The sequence below is a fragment of the Somniosus microcephalus genome, unplaced genomic scaffold (genome assembly GCF_052327205.1).
Source record: "Somniosus microcephalus isolate GS21.2 unplaced genomic scaffold, FLI_Smic_1.0 unresolved_chr1, whole genome shotgun sequence".
In the NCBI taxonomy this organism is placed as follows: Eukaryota; Metazoa; Chordata; class Chondrichthyes; order Squaliformes; family Somniosidae; genus Somniosus; species Somniosus microcephalus.
In genome coordinates, this window is record NW_028225179.1 from 119043953 (window position 1) to 119053650 (window position 9698).

The 9698-nt window shown below is 55.6% G+C and overlaps 1 protein-coding gene across 1 annotated transcript in view; it reads right to left on the reverse strand.

The window, feature by feature from the left end:
- The window catches only part of LOC147095740 (ras/Rap GTPase-activating protein SynGAP-like), a 756836-nt gene extending 747452 nt beyond the window's left edge, over window positions 1-9384 (reverse strand). The window contains exon 1 of the mRNA XM_085974794.1: window positions 9256-9384. The gene's annotated coding sequence lies outside the window, so the exon portion shown is untranslated. The remainder of the gene's footprint in view (window positions 1-9255) is intronic.
- Between the last annotated feature and the right edge of the window lie 314 nt (window positions 9385-9698).

Sequence of the window (9698 nt, forward strand, 5' to 3'; positions counted from 1 at the left end):
CCTCCTTGCTCTTATATTCAATGCCTCGGCTAATGAAGGCAAGTATCCCATATGCCTTTTTTACCACCTTATCCACCTGTTCCGCCGCCTTCAGGGATCTGTGTACTTGCACACCCAGATCTCTCTGACCCTCCGTCTTGCCTAGGGTCTTACCATTCATTGTGTATTCCCTTGCCTTGTTAGTCCCCCCAAAGTGCATCACCTCGCACTTTTCCGGGTTAAATTCCATTTGCCACTGTTCCGCCCATCTGACCAACCCATCTATATCGTCCTGCAGACTGAGGCTACCCTCCTCGCTATTTACCACCCTACCAATTTTTGTATCATCCGCGAACTTACTGATCATACCTTTTACATTCATATCCAAGTCATTAATGTAGACCACAAACAGCAAGGGACCGATCCCTGTGGCACCCCACTGGCCACAGGCTTCCAGTCACACAAACAACCTTCGACCATCACCCTCTGCCTTCTGCCAGTAAGCCAGTTTTGTATCCAATGTGCCAAGGCACCCTGGATTCCATGGGCTCTTACCTTCTTGACCAGTCTCCTGTGCGGGACTTTATCGAAGGCCTTACTGAAATCCATGTATACCACATCCACTGCGTTACCCTCATCCACACACCTAGTCACCCCCTCAAAAAATTCAATCAAATTAGTCAGACATGATCTTCCCTTGACAAAGCCATGTTGACTATCCCTGATTAATCCTTGCCTCTCCAAGTGGAGACAAATTTTGTCCCTCAGAATTTTTTCCAATAATTTTCCTACCACTGATGTTAGGCTCACTGGCCTGTAGTTTCCCGGTTTTTCCCTACTTCCCTTCTTGAATAATGGTACTACATTAGCGGTTCTCCAGTCCTCTGGCACATCCCCTGTGGCCAGAGAGGTCCTGAATATATGTGTTAGAGCCCCCGCAATCTCTTCCTTTGCCTCACACAGCAGCCTGGATACATTTCATCCGGGCCTGGGGATTTATCCATTTTTAGGCCAGCTAAAACCGCCAATACCTCCTCCCTCTCGATGTTAATATGTTCGAGCATATCACAGTCCCCCTGCCCTATTTCTATGTCTACATCGTCCTTCTCCATAGTGAAAACAGATGCAAAAAATTCATTTAGAACCCCTCCTACATCTTCCGGCTCCACACACAGATTGCCACTTTTGTCCCTAATGGGCCCTATTTTTTCCCTAGTTATCCTCTTACCCTTAATATACTTATAAAACATCTTAGGATTTTCCTTTATTTTGCTCGCCAGTGTTATTTCATGGCCCCTCCTTGATCTCCTAATTTCTTTTTAAGTATCCCCCTGCACTTTTTGTACTCCTCTAGGGCTTCCTCCGACTTTAGCCTTTTGTATCTGCCAAAAGCCCTCCTTTTTTTCCTAATCCATTCTCGTATATCCCCTGACATCCAAGGTTCCCTGTGGTTTTTGGAACCACCCTTGACCTTTACGGGAACATGTTGCCATTGTATGATCTCAATCTCCCTTCTGAAAGCCTCCCATTGCTCCGATGCGGATTTTCCTACAAGTAGCTGATCCCAGTCCATTTTGGCCAGATCCTGCCTTATCCTATTAAAATCGGCCTTCCCCAATTTAGAACCTTTATTTCCGGCCCATCCATGTCCTTTTCCATGACCACCTTAAATCTCACCATATTATGGTCACTGTCACCAAAGTGCTCACCTACTAGCACTTTTTCCACTTGGCCAGCCACATTCCTAGAATTAGGTCCAGTACCGCCCCCTCTCTTGCAGGACTTTCTACATGCTGGCTCAAAAAGCTCTCCTGGATGCACTTTAAGAATTCTACACCCTCTGAGCCTTTCACACTCTGACTATCCCAGTTAATATTGGGGAAGTTGAAATCCCCCATTATTATTACCCTATTATTTGCACATTTCTCTGAGATTTGCCTACATATCTGTTCCTCTATCTCCCCCTGACTGTTTGGAGGCCTATAGTATACTCCCAGCAAAGTGCTTGCCCCCTTTTTGTTTTTAAACTCCACCCATATGGCCTCATTAGAGGAACCTGCTAATATATCATCCCTCCTTACTGCAGTAATTGACTCCTTAATTAATATTGCGACACCCCCTCCTCTTATACCTCCCCCTCTGTCTCGCCTGAAGATTCTGTACCCCGGAATATTGAGCTGCCAGTCTTGCCCCTCCTCAACCATGTCTCCGTGATAGCAACAATATCATACTCCCATGTGTTTATCAACACCTTCAGTTCATCCACCTTATTTGCAAGACTCCTTGCATTAAAATAGATGCCATCCAGCCTTGCCCTTATATGTTTGCCCTGTCTACCAAGCTGACTTGTTTTTTTCTCTATAATTGGCAGCACATCACCCCCTAGTTCAGCTCCCCTCTGTATCCCATCCCCCTGCCAAGTTAGTTTAAACCCCCCCAACAGTGCTAGCAAACCTCCCCGCAAGGATATTTGTCCCGCTCTGGTTCAGGTGCAACCCGTCCGACTTGTACAAGTCCCACCTTTCCCAGAAGCAGGCCAGTGATCCAGGAAAGTAAAACCCTCCCCCCTACACCAACTCCTTAGCCACGCATTCATCTGCTCTATCCTCCCATTCCTATACTCACTAGCACGTGGCACTGGGAGTAATCCAGAGATTACAACCTTTGAGGTCCTGCTCTTTAATCTGTTACCTAGCTCCCTAAATTCTTGATGCAGGACCCCATCTCCCTTCCTTCCTATGTCGTTGATCCCAATGTGGACCACGACCTCTGCCTGCTCCCCCTCCCCCTTAAGAATGCCCTGCAGCCGCTCAGTGACATCCCTGACCCTGGCCACAGGGAGGCAACAAACCTTCCTGGAGTCACGTTTGCTGCCACAGAAACGCCTATCTGTTCCCCTTACGATAGAATCCCCTACCACTATTGCTCTCCCACTCTTTTTCCTCCCTTTCTGAGCAGCAGAAGCTTCCCTGGTGCCAGGAAGCTGGCTGCTGCTGCCTTCCCCTGGTAAGTCATCCCCTCAACAGTATCCAACTTGGTATACTTGTTGAAAGGGGGATGTCCGCAGGGGTTCCCTGCACTACCTGCCTGCCTTTGTTGCTCCGCCTGATGGTCACCCCCTGTGCAGCCCTACCCTGAGGCGTGAACAACTTGCTAAACGTGCTATCCACGAGCCTCTCAGCATCGCGCATGCTCCAAAATTCATCCACCCGCAGCTCGAGCGCCATAATGCGGTCTACAAGTAGCTGCAGCTGGATGCATTTCCCGCACACATGGTCGTCAGGGACACTGGCAGCGTCCCTGACTTCCCACATGGAGCAAGAGGAGCAGAACACGGGTCTGAACTCTCCTGCCATGACTTACTCCTTTAATTTATTTAAAAATTTATTCAATACCCCAGTTACAGGTATACTCTAGGGCGCTTTATTTACCAACTGTCCCCACTACACCAGAGACCCTAGAAATTTAACACCACAGAAGTCAAGCTTGTATTGAAAAGAGAGAAATACTCACCAACCAATCACTTACCTGCTCCCTGGTGACGTCACACTCTGATTACTTTTTACCTCTCTCCCCGCTGCTGAGTTGGTATGCCTCGCTGCTCTCCGGTTTTTATACCGGGCTCCTCACCTCCCAGGCTCCGTGCTCCGACTGCTCTCGGGCCTCGCTGCTCTCCGGTTTTTATACCGGGCTCCTCACCTCCCAGGCTCCGTGCTCCGACTGCTCTCGGGCCTCGCTGCTCTCCGGTTTTTATACCGGGCTCCTCACCTCCCAGGCTCCGTGCTCCGACTGCTCTCGGGCCTCGCTGCTCTCTGGTTTTTATACCGGGCTCCTCACCTCCCAGGCTCCGTGCTCCGACTGCTCTCGGGCCTCGCTGCTCTCCGGTTTTTATACCGGGCTCCTCACCTCCCAGGCTCCGTGCTCCGACTGCTCTCGGGCCTCGCTGCTCTCCGGTTTTTATACCGGGCTCCTCACCTCCCAGGCTCCGTGCTCCGACTGCTCTCGGGCCTCGCTGCTCTCCGGTTTTTATACCGGGCTCCTCACCTCCCAGGCTCCGTGCTCCGACTGCTCTCGGGCCTCGCTGCTCTCCGGTTTTTATACCGGCTCCTCACCTCCCAGGCTCCGTGCTCCGACTGGTCTCGGGCCTCGCTGCTCTCCGGTTTTTATACCGGGCTCCGACTCACTGCTCCCGCTGGTCCCGACTGGTCTCGGGCCTCGCTGCTCTCCGGTTTTTATACGGGCTCCGACTCACTGCTCCCGCTGGTCCCGACTGGTCTCGGGCCTCGCTGCTCTCCGGTTTTTATACCGGGCTCCGACTCACTGCTCCCGCTGGTCCCGACTGGTCTCGGGCCTCGCTGCTCTCCGGTTTTTATACTGGGCTCCGACTCACTGCTCCCGCTGGTCCCGACTGGTCTCGGGCCTCGCTGCTCTCCGGTTTTTATACCGGGCTCCGACTCACTGCTCCCGCTGGTCCCGACTGGGACCCTTCTCCCCTCCCCCCGCCTCCCCTCCTCTCCCCCTCCCCTCCCCCTCTCCCCCCTCCTCTCCCCCTCCCCTCCCCCTCTCCCCCCTCCTCTCATCCTCCCCCCGCTCTCATCCCTTCCTCCTCCAGTCATCCTCCCCCTCCTCTCCCCCTGCCCCTCCCCCCTCCTCTCCTCCCCCCTCCCCTCCTCTCCCCTCCTCCTCAGCCCTCCCCTCCTCCTCAGCACTCCCCTCCTCTTCCCCCTCCCCTCCTCTCCCCCCTCCCCTCCTCTCCCCTCCTCCCCTTTCCTCCTCCCCTTCCTCCTCCCCCTCCTCACTCCTCCCCCTCCTCCTCCCTCCTGCTCCTCCTTCCCCATCCCCCTCCTCCCTCCACCCTCCTCCTCCCTCTCCCTCATCCCCCCTCCCCTCCCTCCCCTCCTCCCTCCCCTCCTCCTCCCTCCCCATCCCTCCCCTACTCCTCCCTCCCCTCCCTCCTCCCTCCCCTCCTCCTCCCTCCCCTCCACCTCCCTCCCCCTCCCTGCCCTCCTCCTCCCTGCCTTCCTCCTCCCTCCCCTCCTCCTCCCTCTCCTCTCTCCTCTCTCCCCCCGCTTCCCCCACCCCCTCTCTCCCCCCGCTTCCCCCCACCCCCTCTCTCCCCCCGCCTCCCCCCACCCCTCTCTCTCCCCGCCTCTCCCCACCCCTCTCTCTCCCGCCTCTCCCCCACCCACTCTCTCCCCCCGCCTCCACCCCACCCCCTCTCTCCTCCCGCCTCCCTGTCTCCCCCTCTCTCTCTCCCCCTCTCTCTCCCCCCTCTCTCCCCCCCTCTCTCCCCCCTCTCTCTCTCCCCCCTCTCTCCGCCCTCCCTCTCCCCCCTCCCTCTGCTCCCCTCCCCCTCTACCTCCCTCTCCCCCTCCCTCTACCATTCTCTCCCCTCCCCTCTCCCCCTCTCCCCTCTCCCCTCCCTCTCCCGTTCCCCCTCTCCCGTCCCCCCTCTCCCCTCTCCACTCTCCCCCCTCCCCCTCCTCCCCTTCCCCCTCTCCCCTCCCACCCTCTCCCTCCCCCTTCTCCTCCTCCCCTCCCCCTTCTCCTCCTCCCCTCCCCCTCTCACTCCCCTCCCCCCTCCCCCTTCTCACCTCCCCCTTCTCCCCTCCCCTCCCCTCCCCCTCTCCACTCCCCCCTCCCCTTCTCCCCTCCCCCTCCCCCCTCCTCCTTCTCCCCTCCCCCTTCTCTTCTCCCCTCCCTCCTCTCCCCCCTCCCTCTCCTTTCCCCCTCTTCTCCTCTCCCCCCTCCCCTCTCCTCCTTTCCCCCTCCCCTCTCCCCCTCCCTTCTCCCCTCTCCCCTCTCCCCCCTCCACTCCCCTCTCCCCCTCTCTCCCCCTCCCCTCTCCCCCTCCCCTTCTCCCCTCCCCCTTCTCCCCTTCCCCCTCCCCCTTTTCCCCTCCCCCCTTCTCCCCTCACCCCTTCTCCCTCCCCTTCTCCCCTCCCCTCTCTTCTCCCTTCCCCTCCTCTCCCCTCCCTCCCCTCCCTTCTCCCCTCCCTTCTCCCCTCCCCCCCCCTCCCCTCTCCCCTCCCCTCCCCTCTCCCCTCTCCCCTCCTCCCCCCTCTCCCCTTCTCCCCTCCCCTCCCTCCCTTCTCCCCTCCCTTCTCCCCTCCCTCTCCCCTCCCCTCCCTCCCCTCCCCTCTGCCCCTCTCCCCTCCTCCCCCCTCTCCCCTTCTCTCCCCTCTCCCCTCTCCTCTCTCCTCTCTCCCCTCTTCTCCCCTCTCCCCTCCCCTCCCCTCCCCTCTCCCCTCTCCCCTCTCCCCTCCCCCCTTCTCCCCTCACCCCTTCTCCCCTCCCCCTTCTCCCTTCCCCTCCCTTCTCCCCTCCCCTCCCTTCTCCCCTCCCTTCTCCCCTCCCCTCCCCTCTCCCCTCCTCCCCCCCTCTCCCCTCCTCCCCCCTCTCCCCTTCTCTCCCCTCCCCCTCTCCTCTCTCCTCTCTCCCCTCTTCTCCCCTCTCCCCTCCTCGCCCCCCTCCTCATTCCCTCGTGCGGTGCCCCTCCCGCCCCCCCTGAATACCGAAAGGCGGATATGTCCCCACAGATGAGAGCCGGCGTCTGTTACTTTCCCTGAGTGGCCGGTGATCGTGCGCCGGTCGAGACAGTGATTACAAATCGGCCATTCGACCGTGGAGTGCTGACCCCGACCCCGCCCTTGCCAAACACTTGCACGCACCCGTGTACATTCTGGAACATTAGGAACAGCCATTCAGCCCCACGAGCCTGTTCCGCCATTCAATGAGATCGTGGCTGATTTTTATCTTTACTCCGTTTACCTGCCTTGGTTCCTCCGTAGCCCTCAATACCCAACAAAAATCTATCACTCTCAGTTTTGACATTTTCAATTGACCCCCCAGCCTCAACAGATTTCTGGGGAGAGTGTTCCAGATTTCCCCCACCCTTTGTGTGAAGAACTGCGTCCTGACATCACCCCTGAACGGCTGGGCTCCAATTTTAAGGCTATGCCCCCTTGTTCTGGACACTCCCCCCACCAGAGGAAATAGGGACTACAAGCAACCTTTCTCTCTATCTACCCAATCGAATCCTTTGATCAACTTAAGCACCTCAATTAGATCACCCTTTAATCTTTTATACTCAAAGGGATACAAGCCCAGTCTATGAAACCTGTCCTCATAATTTAAGAGCATTAGAAATAGGAGCAGGAGTTGGCCATACGGCCCCTCGAGCCTGCTTCGCCATTCAATGAGATTGTGGCTGCTCTTTGACCTCAACTCCACTTTCCCACCCGATCCCCATATCCTTATGTTCTTATGTTCTTATCCCTCGATTTCCTTAATGTTCAAAAATCTATCGATTTAACTCTTTTCGCTCCGGTATCATTCTGGTGAATCTGCGCTGCCTCCCCTCCAAGGCCGATATATCCTCCCTGAGGGGCGGGGCCCAGGACTGAACGCAGTGCTCCAGAGCTTCATACAACCGAAACACAGCTTCCACCCCTTTGTATTCCAGTCCCCTTGAGTTAAAGTGTCACTGGATAGCACTTATAACTGGGAACGCCGACTGACGGCTTTTCTCCTCCCCCCACCCTCCTTCCTCCTTTCCTGAGCCCAGGGACGATGAGGCATTTGTAGAAACGTAGGGGGTAACTTGAACCTCATACGTTTTGCTTCTGTGTGTCCGGTGGAGATGGGGGTGCGTTTTTAAAAAATTCATTCATGGGATGTGGGCATTGCTGGCAAGGCCGCCATTTATTGCCCATCCCTTGAGAAGGTGGTGGTGAGCCGCCTTCTTGAACCGCTGCAGTCTGTGTGGTGAAGCTGCTCCCACAGTGCTGTTAGGGAGGGAGTTCCAGGATTTTGACCCAGCGACGATGGAGGATCGGCTGATATATTTCCAAGTCAGGATGGTGTGTAACTTGGAGGGGAGCTTGGAGGTGGTGGTGTTCCCATGCGCCTGCTGCCCTTGTCCTTCTAGGTGGAAGAGGTCGCGGGTTTGATGAAGAAGCCTTGGCCTTAAGGTGGCTTGTTGAGTCTGGGGGAAACACTCCTGCTCCTCCCTAACCACAAGCAGCGCTGTTAAGGCACTTACCTGATGGATCCGACCCTTGACACGTGGCCTGGGAAACCCGGACGGCTACAGTTAAAACATAAATCCTGTTAAAATGGAGACACGCACCATCCTAAAGAGGTTAAGAGGCCGACCTGCTTCCTGGGAGTGGGTTGGTCGCCCACCCCGCGTCCCTCCTCCATTAAAACCAGAAATGCATGAGTTTGAGTTCGGGTTTGAGATTTTTAACATTTTAACTTCCCACCCAACCCAAACCCACCCGTTTTTGGGGGTTGAAATTACATCCTTGGACTCAGTGCCCCGTCCAGTGGTGCATATACCCAGTGAGCCCTGGGCCACCTGCGCTGTATATGAATAAAGTACAGCACAGTCGTCAGAAAGAAGAAGAAAGAAAGAACTTGCATTTATACAGCGCCTTTCACGACCACCGGACGTCCCAAAGAGCTTCACAGACAATGAAGCACTTTTGAAGTGTAGTTGCTGTTGTAAAGTAGGAAACGTGGCAGCCAATTTGCGCACAGCAAGCTCCCACAAACTGCAGTGTGATAGCGACCAGATAATTTGTCATTAGTGATGTTGGTTGAGGGATAAATATTGGCCAGGACACCAGGGAGAACTCCCCTGCTCGTCTTTGAAATAGTGCCGCGGGATGTTTGAGGTTCACCGGAGAGAGCAGACGGTGCTTGGTTTTTAACGTCTCATCCGAAGACGGCACCTCCGGCAGTGCGGCGCTCCCTCAGCATTGCACTGGGAGCGTCAGCCTGGATTTTGAGCCAAAGGCTCTGGAGTGGGACTTGAACCCACGACCTTCTGACTCAGAGGCGAGAGCGCTACCCACTGAGACTGGGAACTAGGTGGGAGGATGCGCGGGGGAGCTTTGTTTGATAGACCTTCTGTTGGCGTGGCAATGTAAAGCCTGCTGTTTTTTCAGACTCCCTGGAATATTCTCTCTGGACAGAGCACGTGAGAGAAGAGGACACCCTGGAGGGTAATTGTTACGATCGGCTTGCTCCCGACAGTTGAATGCCCATTCTGTGAGCACAGTACAATGTCAAGGGGTTGGCAAGCTCACTGCTCCACTGTGACACTGAAAAAGACACGGAATAAAATAATAATCATCCCGGTGCTGGTGATCACAACAGATGGGGGAGGTGGAGGGGATGAGGGGAGAGAGGGATATAAGGGTTGAAGGAAAGAGAGAGTAGGAGGAAGGAGGTGGGTTTCAGAGAGAGGGGGAGAAACGATGGACTCACCCCACTTGTACTGTGCCTCTGGACGAGCGATCACGGAGCAGCGTTGATGCCGGTTGTGAAGAATCCCGCGGCCCAGGCCGTCCCACCCTCCTGGCTGGAGGACGCGTGGTGGCGAACGGCCTACAGTGGGGGAGAGAAAAGAGAAGAGAAGAGAAGATTGAGATGGGAAATACCAGAGAACATAGAGCAGAATCAAGAGAAGAGGAATACAGAAGAGCGACAGTCGATCATCTCCTAATCACTAGAGACGATACAGCACAGCCATCGAGACCTGTGGGTGATCGTATGACCCAAAAAAGATGAGATCCCAGCACAATCTACTGGGGCCTGTGTGTGATTATATTATACCTGGGGGATCCCAGCACAATCTACTGGGGCCTGTGTGTGATTATATTATACCTGGGGGATCCCAGCACAATCTACTGGGGCCTGTGTGTGATTAT